Raw genomic sequence first — 18854 nt, forward strand, 5'->3', positions numbered from 1 at the left:
AGGGCTCCTGAAGATAAACAAGATACAAGGTAGCTGTGCCGCAGTTCAGGGACAGAATCGTCCGACCAGAGCAGAGGCTCCAAGAAGTGGAGCCTTCATTTGTCCAGATACAACATGTGGGAGATAATACCTGTATTTTAATGCTCGACATGTTCAGGAAACTGCCTTTGTCAAAGGGCACTATTCTCTTTTAGAGTGATTTATAGTCCACAATATCTCAAAAAAACAGCAGCATATTTAAAAAAAATTTAAAAAAAAAAACCTTGGCAATCAGTCATTAACATGAGAGGGCCGACGTTTTCCCTTGAATAGTGCTGTTTGAGTGACTTCCATCAATATTTAATGGCTTGAAATGTTTCTAGACAAAATAAATTAGCAGCTGACAACTGAAAATGGATCTGGGAAGTCCAAATGAAGACTCCGAAGCAGCACTCAAACACAACACATTGTTGAGGAGTGTGAAACAAAGCTTGCCGGCGAGCAGACTTTCGTAATTTCTCCCACTCTGTATGAAACCACGCTTTGATTGAACTTAAATGTTGCAGTTACAAAGCATTTTCCACTCAGTGAAAATACAGAATGAAATTCATTCATGTGAAAATAAAATTCTGCATGAATTGGGACTGAGATGGAGCCAATTCTAATACATGTGCAACATGAATTTTAATCAGCCCACCAAATACCTTCCAAAACATCCTAGGCAACAAAATCGTAGCAAATAAACACAACAAAGCCATCTGTGCAAACAAACACATGCACACGCGCACACACACACACACACACACACACACACACACACACACACACACACACACACACACACACACACACACACACAGGGCCTGCCAAGATCAAAGTGGTTATTTTGAGGTAGTTTTATCAGGGGACCTTCATCCTACTGTAGCCAGCAACTCATCTTTTTGCTAAGTAAATAAATGCTTTGGGGCCACAGAGAAATCAATATTGAATATTTTCAACTGTCTCTGACTCAGTAAAGTGTTTCATTTCCTGCACTTTATGAACAGCAGAGTAGATCAGAGGCCACTGAAAGTCATATCAAAGGGAAAATCTGCAGAAATCAAGGCTTCTGATGTGTTATGCTAAGTGCAAATAGAGCAGACATGCACAGGAATCAGTTTGCATTTGTCTTTACGTCAGATGCAGTGACAACTGTATATGTCTGAACGCCACTACTATCAGTGCATGTAGATTACCAACAGCGGTAGAAGTGAGGAGAGGGAGCAGCTGATTTATTCATAGGCTTTAAAGAGGGGAAGCCTGGGCTGGGCTTCGTTGACTAGGCGGTGAGTTGGACGGGCACACGGGGCGAAGTGATTAGCATCCGTCACTGTCTGCTCCTTTTAGACAGCGAGAGGGCTGTGACAGATGAAGGCGACACAATCAGGGGTTGAAACACAGAGCATGACAGAAGAAAAGAGGTCCGGGAGGGAAGAGGAAGATGACCCGGAGGTCTGCCGAGAGGAGTGGCAAAGTTGGAACACCAGCTTTTAAGGGTCAAGATAAGAGGGGAATAAAAAAAAAAAGAAAAAGAAAAAAGAAAAGTCCTTTGTGAAGATGTCAGCGTGGGCCTGTAGAGCCTTTGTTGGTGTGTGGAAAAGGTTAGAACATGCATTGCTGAAACATCTAAAGCGTACGTTAAAAAGGTAGAGATTAATACAGGGGTATTATGAGAAACTGCTGAAATTCCTCCATTTTATCACAGTGCTTCTCAAATTATCAAAGGGTTCTGCACAAATATGCCAATGGAAATTGTAAGTTATTTGCACTGAGAGCAGAGCTGGAGCACGAGAACATTCCCTCAACATTTGTAGTGGCGCTCCTTTGGTCACACAAGTGTGACTAAAGACTTTGGCTAAAGTGTCTAAAAAGGTTTGACTAAATTTCCCTCTGAAAAGGAAAGTTTCAAAGCGGTGTTTTCTGTGTTTTTAAAGTGATTAAAGGATGGGCTATTTCTGGTCTAAATGACATTATAAAAAAGAAAGAAAAAGCTCTTAAGAGCTCCACTTGTTATTTTTGCATTTTGTATTCCCAGAAACAAACGACTGAGCCAGTGTGGAATCTAAAAATGTCAAAGTAACTGTGAATGTAAAATATGATAATGCATGTGATGTCCAAGCGGATAAATCTTAAATATTATTGGGGTAAACGATCTGCACTTATACAGCTCTTTATCACTTTAGCGGCCTTAAAGCGCTTCGCACTGCTTCCCATTCACACGCGTTGACACACTCACGGTACGCCATCGGGAGCAACTTGGGGTTGAGTGTCTTGACCAAAGACACTTCGGCATGTGGACAGGACCGCCAACATTTCGATTAGTGGCCAACCCGCTCTACCGTCTGATTTATTTTAATAAATTTGACATTTATTTCAGCACTTTTTTAGAGTGCCTATAATTCCATACTTTTGTCCATTTTTCAGTCAAACATGTTTTGATGATGTTTTTGATCATCTTGCATGAGGACTGTTTGTTTACTCTCCATCAACAGCGTGTGGTGCAGAATCAGCCTCAACTCTTTGAAAGATTATGTTCCCTAATGACAGTAAGTGGCAACTTTGCATGCTAAAAAAAAACAACCAAAAAAACCACATTACACTCTAATGGATTCACAACCAAAACCCAAGGGAGCCTAAAGTCAGCGGGATGCTCGAAATTAACAAGTTCATACAACGTTGTCAGGAGGCGAAACTGTAACGTAGCTGCTGAGAAAAAGTCAAAGTCAAAAGCTGAATGAAGAGTCGGCCATCAAAGAGAGCGGCGGCGTGATAATCCCTCAAATTTAGGGATAACGGCACACAGTTCAGACTGTCTGTCGGGGGGGGGGGGGTCACTCAGACACAGTTACAGTCCAGTCCAACACCACTACAGAGCAGCTGGCCTCCACTGAACTTCTACAAAAGCTACATCTTTTACATTTTAAAGACGTTTTAGTGCAGCGTGCCGGACTGCTGGTCGTCCTCGCTCCTCTGGCCGTCGGTCCCGTATTCAACATGATCTGGATCTGGGTCCTCGAGGATATTCAGCTCTCTCTCATGTATTATGCCATCATGTTGGCCTTGTTTCCCCTGTACTACATGTAAATGTTGTGCTTGGGTTTTGCCTCCTGTGTTGTTTCCAAGTCTGCCAGGTGGGGATGAGGTCACAAGGCTCAGGTTGTATTGTTGGTTTCAGGATTTTGTATGTTATATGGACCAAAGAGCCCCTTGAGAAAAGTTTTAGATTTGTAAAACTGACCTGACCTTCATTCATCATCTGTGATGTGAAAACATCAGTTTTCCAAACCGCAGGCCTTTGGTCTCTTCCGTACAAGTCATCTGACCGTTCGCTCATCATTCACTCCCACTAAACTAGGCCTGTACCCTTGAACCCAAATAACCAAGAAAAAACTGTTACGATCTTTTTTTATATTTTATATATATATATATAACCTTCTGATCATGCTTAAAAAAAAACATCCTTGAGACTCTCAAAGTATCTTCTCCTGTGTGACTGCTAAAAGCGCAGTCAGCTGTAAAGTCAATGGCACCAAAATATAGGAGAATGTAGCAGTTTCTGGTTCGACAGTACTTCAGCCAACTTCGCAAATATTCAGTGGAGCTCAGTGTCACGCTGAGCTCCACTGAATATCAAACAGCAAACAGGAATGACTCACTCATCACAGATAATTCTGAAGTTCGGTATTTTTGATACTTAAGTTCACACCCTGCCATACTGTCATATGTTACTCTATATACAGTGAGACAGCTTTAAAAAAAAAAAAAAAAAAATTAAAAAGTGCAATGACTGTGCAAAATGCAGGATTTAGATCATCAGCAAAGAACTTTTAAATAAGCAAACCAGTGAGGAAAAGTTTCAGGCATTTCAGATGTTTAGATTCTTCATCATAAAAGAATCCCATCAGGAAAATTGGCTTAAATTCATTCTGCAGCATTGACAACCATCCCCGAAGTTAAAGCCACAGTCATAAAGAACCATCTCCAGAAGGGACATAAGTCACTGAGACACACAACTGTGGCAAGTTCATCAAGGTGTTGTCTACATGAGATATAAAGTACATTACACTCTAACAAATGGATCTCTTTCCTGGTGGCAGTTGTAAAATTAGATCTACATGTTTGCACTGGCAGGCGTCAAAAGACAAATTAATGTGACTTTCAGTAACAGCAAAATGTATAATCGACTCTGAAGTCGAAATGAAACAGGTGCACACGAACTAAGTAAATAGTAGTTACTGCAAGTAACTCCAGCTCTACGAGTACAAGACAATGGTTATGGTATCTTCTCTTTAAATGACATCTGTGTATTTGTGAGGAAAGTTATTGTTTGTGTAGTTTGATGAATAAATACATGTGATTTTGCACTTCATACTGTTAGTACCACTAGTACTATGATCTCGATACAACTGTCAAAAAACTGATATATAGAGCTAGCGTCCATATATTCAAATTTTCAGTCTCTAAACTACACTAATACTAATGCAACACAGTCTCCTTTCTCAAAGAAAATATAGCAGTTTGAATTTGGTGAGCACAGACTGAGATGGAGACAAAAGAAGAGTCAATAATATTGAATCTCTAGTCTGAGCTCAGCACAGCATATAATTCAGCGACAATTCTATTTCATAATTCTTCCTGGACAGAGATCTTAGCCGCTGTGGCCACTGACATTTTATACAGCCAAGCTTACATCCAGAGTCTCTGTGGAGTCACCATCCAGGTCTGTATCTGGGCTCCTGCACACTGAGCCAACCCAGACTACTGTGAGTGCTGCAATTACAGTCAGGCCAGTGAGGAAAAACAGTATGATTTACTCACTGGCCTCATTTTTTTTAACGGCACCGCCAGACAAGCTTCCTCAGCAACCACCTACACCAAGCTGGTGATCTGGATAAAGGAAACCAAAAAAAAACTGAAAAACAACTGCTGAACTCTTAATTTGGCAGGAGATGTTGTTATGTAGCCAGGTTAAATTGTCCAATGTCTCAAAAAGTCGACTAAAACGGATTCATGTGCAGTCGTTGTATTAGAAATGTATTTTCTTTGAAAAAAAAAAAAAAAAACTGTGAGTAAAGCGAGTTCACAGGACCTCTGGACAATAAAAAGGTGGTTTTGTCAAGTGCAGGTGTTAAGTTTTTTTCACACTTGATGATGCTAACTATTTAAAACCAAAAGAATATTTGTAAAACATGAACAGTTTTTCTTTCTCTCTTAGTAAATTGTGTCTCATTGCATTTGTGAATGAGAGGACATGTTATTTGACTAAGATTCACAAACAACAAATTCTCAAGCAAATTTTCGCCTTGTGTTACTTGCACAAATACGCCCGCTCAAGTTAAATATTAACAACTCGGGCAGATGCAAATTCGTGAACATTCGCATGTTTGCAACGACTTTGCGTTTGGTCTGCGGTACCTGATAGAATTTCATGAAAAGGATAAATAATTCTGTGTTGAAAGTTGGATATGTGCCAGATCAGAAAAAAAAAATGTCTGAGAGGCTAGATTTCATCAAAACACCAGGGTATGGGTTCTATTATATGTCTTTTTTTTAAATGTAAAACTACAAAAAACTGTAAAAGCGGGAAAAACAAAATAACTCAAGACGTCGTCATGAAAGGGGATTGCTGTTTTTGTGTCCAAAGATAAAACGTCACATAAATCTGACCTTGTAAAATAATCCTTTGCCTTTTTGAGGCGTCAGTTTCTAGAAAACAAAACGCAATGATGGTGCAAAGTGGGCGAAATGAGACAGCCAATATGTCGGAGCCATAAGGAGGGTTTATGTTGTAGTCAACGTGGGGCACAAACAACAGCGGCAGAACAACACTAGAATCCGTGCCTGTTTGCACAGGGAAGAGGCATTATAATGAGCCCAAATAAATCTAATTAGTTTTAATGTGAGTGATCTTTATGGAGGAAGCTTCCAGGCTGATAGTGTAGAAGAAAATAAATTATGGACTTGAGAAGTATTTACTCCAGACTGCAGCCTTGGCAAAACATCTACGACACATAAATAGGCGTTGGGGCCTGTGAGGGTGAGATATGCAGTCTACTCAGAGAATGAACGGTGAAATCAGCCTCCCGACTAAAAGTGCTAAACAATATCAATAAAGTACACATAACTCCTGCCAATTCATTACCGGAAGGAGGATAATGCAGTCATGTTGTCTCAAGCGGACAGAAAAAAATGGCAGCTGCAAAGAGCTCGGCCTGCCCTCGGAAATTAATGGTACTCATCGAGAAATAAAAGAGCCGTAAAAAGCCGGTCTGTTTTCACCCACAACGGGATGACTTCTTGAATTGACTGAGGACGCCTTGGACAGGCGTGTGCCAGTGAATTCTTCGGAGGTGTTGGATGAGAAAGACATGCATTATACAGCCCCAGCCAAATTGGAACACCAATGGTGACAGTGTTAAGCCTGTCTGCCTGTCTGATTTGCTCACAGCCATCAGCTCTAAATACAATTTGTCAGCTCCATAAATGCCGAACAGAATCTGTGATAGTTTGATAAAATGGAGCTATCCGAAGCCTTTATATGCCCGAGACTGTGCTTTTCGCTAGAGCCACCGAACAAGAGATGCAGGGCAGAACATGGAGGGCTCGGATGTGCCAAAATTCTATATGGTTGGGATACCAAGGCCGCCTGCCCAGGTTCTCATGAATAAAACAGAAATGCTCCAGTATAATATTTGCATAAAATTAATTCTGAGCTTGTCAGCTGTAATTATCAGCTAACCAGTTGAATTTGTCTGAATCTTCTTTTGCATTCCTCCTGTGAAAAGTTAAAAAGTGGTCAGTGAGCAAAAGAAGTGCAAAAGATAAGCACATTTCAATCTACAGCCAATCACAGAAGTGTTGGTGACTAACCTCTACGGTACCATTGGCTCTTGATACTGACATCCTTCCAAGTTGGCCTTCACTTGGCCTGGTTAGTCCAGTTGATACCAGGCTGATTGTTTCAGGATTTTCAATGGTAATATCAAGCGGCAACCAACAGCGACGTCACCCGTTGGTTTGTGAACGGCCGTTACGAAGCCGAAGCCTCCAGTTCGGATTTTGTCCGTCGCCATCTTGCTAGTTCGGAGCGGTTTGGAAACAGAAGTGACCATATTTGGATGAACTGGGGAGGAGCCAGCGGTGGATCTGACTCCATATGATTGGAAACCCGACGATACTACGTCCCACCAACCGATAGCTGTAACCTGACTGCACCACAGGCCTGTCAATCAAACAGACATACCCCCCCCCAAAACACATCTTTTTAAAGCATATTTTCTAAATAGTGACGGGATTTTATTCGGATGGACCACCAGAAAACGAATAAGAAGAAGTGACTTTAGCTTGCACGGAAAACATTTACTGACTAAGAATTTTATGAGACTAGATGAATGGGAGTCTACGGAACCGGAGGGTTTTTGGAGCCAACCTCTAGTGGCACTCGGCGGTATTACAGTTTAAGGCACCGCCACATCCGCCTCATTCTTCAGACCCAGAAGCTACGTCCACTTTTATGTACAGTCTACGGGTGATATTGATATTTGAAAGAAAAACTATCACTAACTATTGCATCAGTGGACATTCAGTTTTTGCATCAATACATAAAGAAGGCTCACTTATATTTGTTTAAAATGTATACTTGTTTTTAGCTACCGAGGTATGTTTTGAGGAGGTTTCGCAGTTGAAAATCTGTTGGACGGATGAGATAATTGCAACACTCTTTCCAAGTGACCACCAGAGTATGTTGACACTTTTGCACTGCAAATTCTTGCTATTTACTGGCCAACATACAGGATGCGCAAATACCAATATACTTGTGATAAACTCGAACTGTACTATCAGTCATGTACCGGCGTCAGCCTAGTTCAACATTAGGTGTAAAAAGAAACAGGACTGGTTTCATGAACAGGTAAAACAAAAGGACATGACTGTTCAGCACAGCGAAGGGAACACAGAAGACAGTGAAGCTGCAGCCTGTAAGATGAAGGTGAGAACACAAACACAGCTGTGGGAGACAAGTACGAAAGGCACAACAACTCCTTTTGGAGAACCTCTGAAAGCTGAACGTGTCAGCAGTCTATCGCCTGATTACCACACGTTAAAGGGAAGGCACAACTTGGCTTACAGGCAAAGACTCTATGCTTGGCCAAGCTCCCACGCAGGTCCATAATTTCAGGAATGAGAGGGGAACCCCTGCTGTGCGAGGCAAGACTAATTTTACTATGCAAGACGTGCAACAGTACTTTTACTCGAGTAAGACATCCTGGTCTTCTTTTCACCCCTGGTGTCATCCACTGTACTAAAGCCATGCACATTTGCTGGGTGGGAGACGACATACTTTCCATATGCGCCGTTTTAAAGCTACAGTGTCCCGCTGAAGGAGCCTGAACTGCGTGTCACTCTGAGGCAGTGTCCACCTCGCGTTAACGTGCCTCCTGGCAAGATTTAAGCCGCATGTTCCCATCTGGCATTTCTTGCATCTCAACATGCGTCCCGAATGACAACTTAAGATCAGATCTCACTTCCCAGCTCTGTATGCAAATGAACGTGTACGCCACGTCACCAGAAATATACACGTAAATAAGCCCGAGAACGGGAACCTGAACAAGCTCGTTGTGTTTTAAATCGCTAAAAAGCTGCTTCATGGGCCCGGGACGGATTGAGGACACACTGCGTTTCCGCCGCGAAGAACACGTGTTCACGGGCGTCCCAGACCACCTCCGAACGGGGCCCGAGCAGATCGGCTCTCAATGCTCCCTCGATGCCTTTCCACCTTTACTTTTGCTGGAACATGTCAATGCCAAGTACTTCCTGATTATTAGCCGAAGACAACAAAATGTTGAGTCATCTTCCCTTCAGATGTTTTGCGTTCCGGTCGAATTGGTTTCAATGACTTACTGTGTACTTCATATTATTTCAGCCGGTCAGTGCTTTCATTTAATGTTCAGTTGAAGAAAGGGAAGTGAGACTTTCACGTCGGGCTGGAGAGCTTATTCTGCACGGTACGGATAAGTCACGATGAGTCAACTAAGCTGCCACGGGGTCTTGATCCCACGCACAGCTATAACAGTGCAAACTTCGTCTAAGGCGAACAAGTACGGGCGTTTAAAATGTTTTTGACCCACTAACAGGCAGACAAGGGGGGAGTTTAACAACTTTGACGTATCCTGGTCACTAAAAGGCCATCTCCTGTCAACATGTCTACAGGGAATGACACAAAAAGTCAAAACTGCAGACAGATTTCACATTCAGTCCACGTGCCTGCTGTGTCTATTTACAGTTACTATCGCTAAACTTTGATATCGATGAGCGCTAATTGTGGGAAGCCATGTTTCTCTCACCTCTTACAAACGCATGAGCTCATTCATCAGGAAATTGCTTTGCAGATAGACTTTCATTAATCAAAATGTATAACCTTATCCATGTCTAAAAGTATGACAAGCCATCCCCATTGACATTAAGCTGTGCCCGACCCTTCAAGGACACAAAAACAAGCAGGAATTAAAGTTGAGCACGGAGACCATTTAAAAAAAAAAAAAAGAAACACCGTAATGACACGGAGAGGCTAAAGAAGATAAAAAAGGGAACCGGTTTTTAGAGCCGTTTAGCTTTACTAATTTCGTACAGTGGATTCAGATATAATAAAAGACACATTAAAAGCACACAGCATGCAGAGCCACACACAGAGCCAAAGATGAAGAGCACGTTAAAACAAATCAGCGGTTGTGATTTGCCTCAAATCAGAGGCAGTCTGAAGACGCAGTTTGAAAGCAATAATGTAATGAGGCCGATGGGAGCTTTGGTCTCATCAGACAGTCGTCTCATTTCTTCTATCACTGGCTCCCCTTGTCTCAGTTGTGATTTACTTTCAAAATCAATCCGAGCTATCCCGGAGACAGTCAGAGACATTTCCTCCCAAATGCCAATGGGCAACAGATGGTTATGAATACAAAAGCACATTTTGTATTCATTCACCTTTTCTCATGTGTCTCACCAATCGTTTAACGTTTTTACATTTAAAGGGCTTCGGTGATATATTATACACATTGACTACAAGTGTCCAGAATTCAAATACCGCTGCGACGTACTTTCAAGTGACATGTTTGAACTATACAAATACCACTTTGACATATCTAATTAAAATGAACTAATCAATGAAATGAGTGTCAGGAAATGATATCTGCAACAATAACAAACAATCATTCAACAAATCTCCGTTTAGAAGGTTAAAAAAAAGTCTTTAGTTGTTTTGTCAAATGTGTCATTTTCATGATATTCTCTGTTTCGTTATTATTAAAAAGTGTTTCTCTTTTTTGTTTTGGATAGCTGGGTGGACAAAAGAAGAAATCTCAAAGACTGCAGTTTGGGCACAAAAACCTTCAAACAACACCTTCATCATAAGAGTCTGTTGGCAAATTATTCAAATTAGCACTTTGATTTCAAAGAAATAGTTTTGAAGAAAAACAACTGACAAATGATTGGATAAATCATCTCACGACCTTCATCGATAGATTGAGTTTGTTCTGTTGCCATGGAGATTGTTTGAGTTGAGAACAACAATCTCCGGCTTCAATTTAGCTAAAAGCTCCAGGAATTTTCCAGTAAGTGGACTTGAATAAATGCTTTCTTTTTTTGATATTCATTGGCGATACAATCCCTTTTATGTTGCTCCAAAGAACTGAGACCAGAATACCTAAAAATATGTTTCCAGTAAAATATACCCCATCCAAGTCCCATCAATAATATCAGCTCACTGACTTACTGGCTGGAATATAAATAATATTCGCACAAATCGTACCAGTAGGATAAACATGATCTTGTAAATAGCAGAACTGGGATACAAATTGATGATGAACACTCGAGGTAATAGATCTGTTGTTATACTGCTGTAGAGTGTCCAACATGTAAGCTTCAACTCGTCCAAAGTCTGAGCTTACATTGGCTTTAAAAGTTCTTCCTGGTTCTTCCTGAGTCGGGTTATTTATTTATTTCCATTGGCAGAGAAACGTAACTAAATCTATTGAATGTGATTTCTTGTGTCAGTGAGCAAAGTTAATAAAAGCTCTAATACATCATCGGGAATTACGGTAAAATCTCAAGGCTTTGGCGACAAACCAAGTTTACACAGAGACCATGTTCTAACATCCTCGAGAATGAAAATGACTTGTGATGCATATATTTGTAGAACCGTGTAATACTTAGAAAAATTAGAGCGGTAAGGTGGCCGCAACTCGTGTGTTAAATAATCATTAATGAAAATGAATGAACATAATCGTGCACAATCAACGGTCAAAAGAGACATGCACTGACAGAGATCTTTTTTTTTTTTTTTTCTTCTACGGCATAGCTCTGCTGCCTGTCCTGTTGTCAGCGCTCCCCCTCGGTGTGCTACAGAGCATAGTTCATCTCCGGCCATACGTGCTGCTGAGACTGAAGTTTTATATAGCATAAGCAGAGAAATACCAACCAATCTATTCATCCTGTATATTTTATAAACTTCACTTGGATTATAAAACTAAAAAAAAATAATAATAAATAAAAAAAAAATAATAATAAATCCCAACCTTGAGATAAGTAATACATGAAAAATTGTTGAGACTGCACAGACGGAGGCATTCAAATGATGATCCTGCATGGACACCTTAAGGCCCACCCATGGGACGTATCTTACAGGAAAACCATTTTCATTCTGGTCTTAAAATGTGGCTTCCCAGGAGCAAGGCCAATAAGATGGTTCATTTATCATGCTGAAAGTTTTCATTAGGACCAGCACCATGTTCCATTTCCTTATTTGGCAGACTTATTTACCCTTGACTCATTTGGCTTTTTCAAAAGGGAGAATGTACGAACTGCTGTAAACATTCAATCCAGATGAGAAAATGTCCAAGTTCTTCTATGTCGTCACACTTTCTGTTATTAGACATGTTTGTATTATTAACCTCTATGCACTTCTGACATGGGTTACCAGGCATTGCTCTCTATCCAGTCAGACCCAACTAAAAACCATAATTTATATAGTATAGCTTTTTAAAAAATATACAAAGCATTATAACACCATGTTCGTAGGGCTGGCAACCCCTTCAGGGAGCTGCAGTTTATGCAATACAAGGGTGTTAATGACAACGTTTCTGAAATACCAAAGGGTAAGCTAAGTCAGTGATGAACACATTTTAAAAACTAAATTAACTGAAGACTACGCTGACCTAATTTTAATTAATTTGTTTGCTAAAAATCCAATTTCTTTTTTCACCATGACCTTCTTTAATGTGCTTCTTCTGTCCAAATGATAAACCCAAAGATATTGAGGTTGCAATTACAGAAAAAAATAAAAATAAATACATGTATATATGTATCAAAACTATATATCAAAAGGATTGGGTAACACACATGGCATTATCGATTCAAACTAAATGCAATACCTTTGTCAGCTTACTATTCTTTTTGCTGCTTCGCGTCCAGGGTGAACCCTGCCTTCACCCAAAGTGAGCTGGGATAGGCTTCAGCTTATTTGGCTTTCTTGAAGAAAATTTGACTTTGTTGATTCTTGTTGTTGTGAATTTGTACCCTCATGGTTGAAATGCACTTATTGTAAGTCGCTTTGGATAAAAGGGTCAGTTAAATGTAATGCAATGCAATATTTCAGCAACCACACTTCACCAGCCTCAGCTCCAGCCAGGCACCACCTCTCTTTCCATTTGATGATTAGCAGGGAGGTGAATCTGAGACAACGACTACCAACACGGTGATAATCCGAGCATCCCAGACCTGAGCTTCAGAACCTCTCTTTAGTAAACCTACAGGTGATATCACGAAGGCTGCGTCCAATTTCATATGCAGTCCATCGTCAACAATTCAAGAACATATAGTGAAACAGACACCAACACGCGCTGTGAACTGCTGACGAACTGTCAGTTTCTTATGCAACCGTCACGTTCCGCTTTTCCTGCCTTCTGATGCAGCAGATGTTCTGCATGCCTGCTGAAGATGTGTCGTCAGCACCCACTAGAGTGATGAAGAGCAACGACAACAACTGCAAGGACGAGAGGCGAGGGCCGCACGAAGGCAGCGCGCACACACCAACAGAGACCGTCATACACGGTGCGTTGTGCAGGTCTTACACTGCTGCACCTTTTGGATTAGCTACGTGGGGCTTTTTGAAATGATTTAAGAAGCAGGGAAAGCGTCATTTTCCAACATCAAAGTACTGAGTGTCAAATACTTTTGAAAGTGCATTGGATTTGAGCTGTGTTAATCTATTTTGTGTCTCTTTGTTGGTCTTGGCATCCTCCCATAACGACACATCATATGAACAACAGAGACCCATTGGCACAGGAAAAGGAGCTTCTGCTTTTTAAAACAATAGCAGCCACGTGCAAGAAAAAGGCAGACTAAAGAAGCAAGACGCAAGTATGGCAAACAGGCAGTAGCACGCGCAGACCGGAGGCTCTCCGAGCTGTCTCATTTACAAAAGCCCATGATTAATTGAGATGTATAACCACTGCTCAGAGGAGTAATTCAATCACAGACATGGTGAGACCAAAAGCTCTGACATTTGTGAGAGTCAACGCCTTCGCCGAGCTCGACAAAAATATCAATTATCTCGACATAAGCAAAGCCACCTCTTTGGTTTTAGTTCACAAGAAGAGGATTCCTTCTGACGTAGACGCGACGGTGAGGATAAGAAGACCGAGCCAGTGATAAGAAGCAATATAATCTTCCCTGCTCAATTTTGATTCCAGAGGTAACAGCTGCAATTGTCATAGTGGATGAAAAGCTGCTCGACGTTTCCGGGCTGCGCGTGAGGCTGAAGTCACTTCGGCTTTCCAGCAATCTGACAGGAAACAGCTCGAGGCGGGAAGATGAACTCGTAATAGTTTGCGGTGACAGCGAGGTATTGGGAGCGCGGGTGATCGTGACGACGTTATCAGTCGCCGTGTGATCGCAGACTGACAGACGAAGTGAACGGTCTGAGAGTTGTGAGGATGAGCGCCGTCAACATTACAGGAGCGATCATTTTGAACCAGCTAACCCAATGCGCTGAGATACAGTCATTCCTCCCATGTGACCCAGAGTCATCCTGTAATCGGGAGGGATACATCAAACCGAGGTCCAAGTGTCTCACAGACAGACAAGAGGACAGCGCGCATGTAGAAGCTGGCGTCAGTGTCTCGCATAACAACAGATAAGTTGGCGTTGCTTCAAGCAGAAACGAGTAACCATGTGAACTTGCGTGTTAGTAAAAAAAACACTTCATAATGTCTTGTTCACTCTGCAGAATAAACATCCTCCAAATCAAAAGCAGAACGAGTCCGATTTTTCCCGAGGGCTACGTAATGCTCAAATGTTTCCAATACCGGTGCCAGTGTGAATATCTCGCAGGGCTGTTACTTTTTCCAAAGATTACATTGAACGAATATCAAATGACACGCAACTTAATTACTTCCAACCTAATAAGCCACATGTAGACTGTAAATTTTGAATTGGAACGGGTCACCGCAGTTCAAATTGTGATTCTTTTTGAATGCACGTTAGAATTTCCAATAAAAAAAAATTAAAAAAAAGTGACAGCCCTAATATCTTGACAACAATACCAGTTCCTTTTAATACCGATTTTAATCTTCTTTCATTTTCATGCAGTTTAGTGGTGGAGATTGTAAAGGTTATTTTACGTAGCTGCAGTTTACAAAATGTCCTGTGAACGCCTCACATGCAGATGACTTGGAGACGCTACAATTTGCAGATGCCCCCTGAATGCCTCCCATGCAGGCTATTGGTAGACGCTAGCTGGCTAGCTAGCTGCGCACAGACGAGCCTCCAGTCCCAACTTCGTTATGCCAACGCAACTTAAAGCAGGTAATGCGGTCAGAAGTTAGTTGGAAAGGAGTGAAATAAATTGTTCTAATATAAGATTTAGCTCAGTAAGAAGCAGGTGATTTTATCTACCTGGGCCGGCCACAAAAGTCGAGCCTGTGGACATTTTTTTTTTGATACTAGATAGTAATGAAGCAATTAGGTTGGTCCCACAAAAGTTTGAAAAGTTCGGTTCCGAGCCCCAACATTTGGCCACACGAGTAACTCGGGTGTGCGCCTTGAGTTAAACACACTTTCCACAGCATGTCAGAATAAATGCAGCCAGCCAGACAGTATATCAAGTTTGATATGAAAGCGGGACTTCTCATATCTATCTGTAAAGTGTCAAAAACTGCCCAATCTTGTTTGACCAACAGTCCAAAACACAAAAACTTCTCTGTTTACGAAGACAAGAAAAGCAGCAAATATTCGATGTTCAGAGGCAGGACCAAGACGGTGTTTGGGAGGTTTCGTTTTCCACTATTTTAAAATGAAAAATGATTCGACAATGAATCGATCATCAGCAGAAGTAGATGCAGATGGGGTTTTTTTTCTCGCTGGACGGACCGATTCATCGATCAACCATTCAGACAAACAAGCAGAGATCACACACCAGAGCCCATTTATTTTAAGGCTGATGTTTAAACTGTCATCCAGCACGCAGACTTTTAACAAGACCTGTCAGGATATATCTGATTCAGCTGAGCAGGTAACCAACTGTGAGCGCCATCTGCACCAAACAATTTCCTTGAGGAAATTCCGCTGCAAGTAACCCAAAGCTGACGTTTGACCACATGGCTGCCGGTGTTAAATGTACAAATGCATTTAACCCTGTGAACATTTTGCATGCTATTTCCATTAAAACCCACAAAGCCTCATCCGAGGGTCATAATTTGGTCAGATCTGAACACAACGATGTCATATCATACAAGTTAAATCACGATTTATCCCCCTCCTCTTTCAAGTCCCATTTCCAGCTCTCACGATCAATGAGGATAAACTCTATAAAGCTGCTTAGAAACAATATAAAATACGCTCCATTATCTATAATAATCAAATGTAGACCTTTCCGGCGGCATCTAAAGTAATCCAGTTAATCATAAATTCAGGATTAAAGTGTAAAGAGGCACTACTATCAACTAATGCAGTTTCCCCTCATGCTGTTTGACCAAAACAAACAAACACAGGCTTAAAATAAGATAAATCCATGACAACACTGTAAATCCTGTGAGCAAATCCAGAGCAACTATTCAGTCCATAAGAAAAAAGATAAACAACAGGGAGTGGAGACTGCCTTTTCGTTTAATTTATACACTATCAGTGCATTTTGACAGCATGTAGTGACTATGTCAAAAGCCTGCAGATAAAGAGAAGCAAAGACAGAGGAAAAGCAGCCAAAGGTGCAAAGGTTTAACAATAACTGGACTGAGATGGACTCAAACAGATGTCCTTTTTCACGGGTGTGCAGTAGTTTAAAGAAAGCTATCGTGTTAAACTTGTATTGGTATTGTTTGTGTTCATTATCCTCTCAACTAAATGAAAACTGTTGGTATTTTGCTGCAGAATCTTTCAAGTTGTGCGTATCCTGCTTTTCAGCATCAACAGCAATTGTCACTGTTCGGACTGGGACATTTGAAGCACCTTATACTACTGTATTGATGGTGTTTTTTGGGGGGCACAATTGACAGCACACATGTTTACAAAAGACAATATCTCCCAGCTGATATAGTTCAACCAGAATCTTTAATACGGTGTAGTCAGCAAAAGCTCATCCAACACAGTAAATCACAGGGTGGCGACAGCAATGGCTGCCCAGGGCTGATTAAGACTTTGTCATTAAATTCACATGACCTTTACTTAACTGTGCTTGAAATCAGATCACCATGACCACCATCGTCCTGGCAGACTACTAAAGGAACCTTAAATCAAATTTTTTTTATTTATTTATTTTTTTTTTAAAAACCCTGTCCTGAACAGCAATTTCTGAGAGCCTCGAGGCTAATTCGTGCCGATTTCCACAGCATACTGTATGAGCCACTTGAAGAGAAGCCATTCAGTTACTGCTTCCAGTGGCTGCAAACAAAAAAAAAAAACAACAAAAAAAAAACCATGCAGAGCTCAGTCAGTGGGTGTTCCACCACCAACCTGTTAAGAGGCAGACTGGAGATTGAAAAATGTACATCTGTGAAACGATCCTTAATGCTGACCTCAACAAGTCGAACTGAAACCTTGATTTCACAACCACAGAAAATAGTGACTCTTGAGCCATGAAATGAGAACTGTGGAAGAGGCAGCAGAAGTGCCCTCCCCTATTCCTCCCCACCACCACACACCACACCACCACACACACACACACACACACACACACAGACAAGATCCATCCTCAAAGTAATGGTGGACATTATCTATCCATGATTCCATCCATCAAAAGTACCCAAGCGATTGTTATCTCATCACACAACGGCAGACTATTTACAAAGTTGTTGTCTTGCGTTGGATCTCCCGCTGCCGACAACAGTTATGTGGGCAGGATTTGACGGAAAGGTAAACGGCCCTTAAATAATCCACCCTAGTTTATTATTGAGGTAGGATGTCACTCGTCTCGCAATATCCTTTCGCTCTCTGGGAGAGAAGAGAAGAAAAATAAGGCGCTCCGCACATTACAGACACACGGCCACATACTCTCAATATATATACATATATATATATATAATGGCCCACTCGCAGCCGGACTGTGTTTTGCATTTGCTCAGAGACGCGATAGATATGTTTGAACGTGTTACTGCATCCCCAGTTTGAAGTACAGCCCGCTGTGGACCGGCAACAATCTCACACACACACACACAAACAAAAAAATAACCTCAAATGCAAATGTGACGAAAAGCGAGCTGTCAACGTCCGAGTCCAAAACGTGCCGCTTCCATGCAAATATCCACCGTGGGGTTTTTTTTTGTTGTTGTTGTTGTTGTTGTTTTTGTTTGTTTTTTACTTAAAAGTGAAAACCGGGAGAAGGTAAAAAAAAAAAAAACGACTTTCGACCACAAACTCGACACGTTAGCTCGGAGTCCACCTTGCACGGACTTGCGCAACAAAGTTTCCCGTTAGGTTCAAAAGTGAAATTAATTCGTCACCCCCACCCCTCAAAAAGATATCGCACATTTCTTGACAAAAAAAAAAAAAAAAAAAATGTGATTTAAATATCCCAAAGCGCGCGTGTTAACTTGGGTTTTGATAGTAGACGACAAAAAAAAATTCGCCCAGGCGAAAGTGTGTCACCGGTACACAAAAACATTGTTGCCAGCAGCCGAGAAAACTCGACAGCTAAACTCCCGACGGCGGTAGAGGAATCTCAGCTTCCTCCGCAGGGGAGGAAAGAGACGCAAAAGAAGAGCGGCCGGTCCGGACTCACCCTGGAACAAGGAGGAAGTCCGACCAGTCCCGGTTGAGAAGAAGCCCGCGGTCCTCAGCAGCTCCGCGGTCCGAGCTCCACATCCACATCCAGCAGTCTTAGTCCTCCTCTCCCTCCTCTCCCTCCTCCTCCTCCTCCTCCTCCTCGGCTTGCCTCTACAGCTGCTGGATAAGTTTGCTGACGTCAACAAGCTCTCGGTCTCAGCCGGCAAAGCTCTTTGGTCGCAAGTCGAATAATACATGGAAAAAAAAAAAAAAAAAAAAAAGACGCCTCCGGAAAGAATCGGGGAGGCAGGCTCCACATCGAGGCTGCCCCGTTCAAGACAATGGCTATATATTATATATTATTTTTTTTTTTTTTTTATTTTTTTTAAAGTTCTCCTCCGCTGTGAAAAGAAAAGTAAAGTCCATATAGTGGCTGAATCTCATTTTAAAATACGTATGAAAATTTTTTTTTATTTTTTTTTTGGTTTTTTTTTGTTGTTTTTTTAATGAACTGTTCCATTCGTGACTTGTTAAAGGAAGTTATGGAGCAGCCGCATTAGCATTTTGTTCTGATTCACTTCGAAATCAGCAAG

General features: G+C 41.5%; 1 protein-coding gene across 4 annotated transcripts in view; it reads right to left on the bottom strand.

Moving 5' to 3' along the window:
• Nucleotides 1–18477, bottom strand: part of gulp1a (GULP PTB domain containing engulfment adaptor 1a) — an 83703-nt gene extending 65226 nt beyond the window's left edge. For 3 of the 4 annotated variants that reach the window (XM_069698838.1, XM_069698839.1, XM_069698840.1), the window contains exon 1: nucleotides 18278–18477. The gene's annotated coding sequence lies outside the window, so the exon portion shown is untranslated. The remainder of the gene's footprint in view (nucleotides 1–18277) is intronic. The other variant, XM_069698843.1, reaches the window with a different exon arrangement.
• Between the last annotated feature and the right edge of the window lie 377 nt (nucleotides 18478–18854).

This window comes from Brachyistius frenatus, unplaced genomic scaffold (genome assembly GCF_029030835.1).
Source record: "Brachyistius frenatus isolate BFR_SWC_R1_liver_20210118 unplaced genomic scaffold, ASM2903083v1 Contig_28, whole genome shotgun sequence".
NCBI lineage: Eukaryota > Metazoa > Chordata > Actinopteri > Embiotocidae > Brachyistius > Brachyistius frenatus.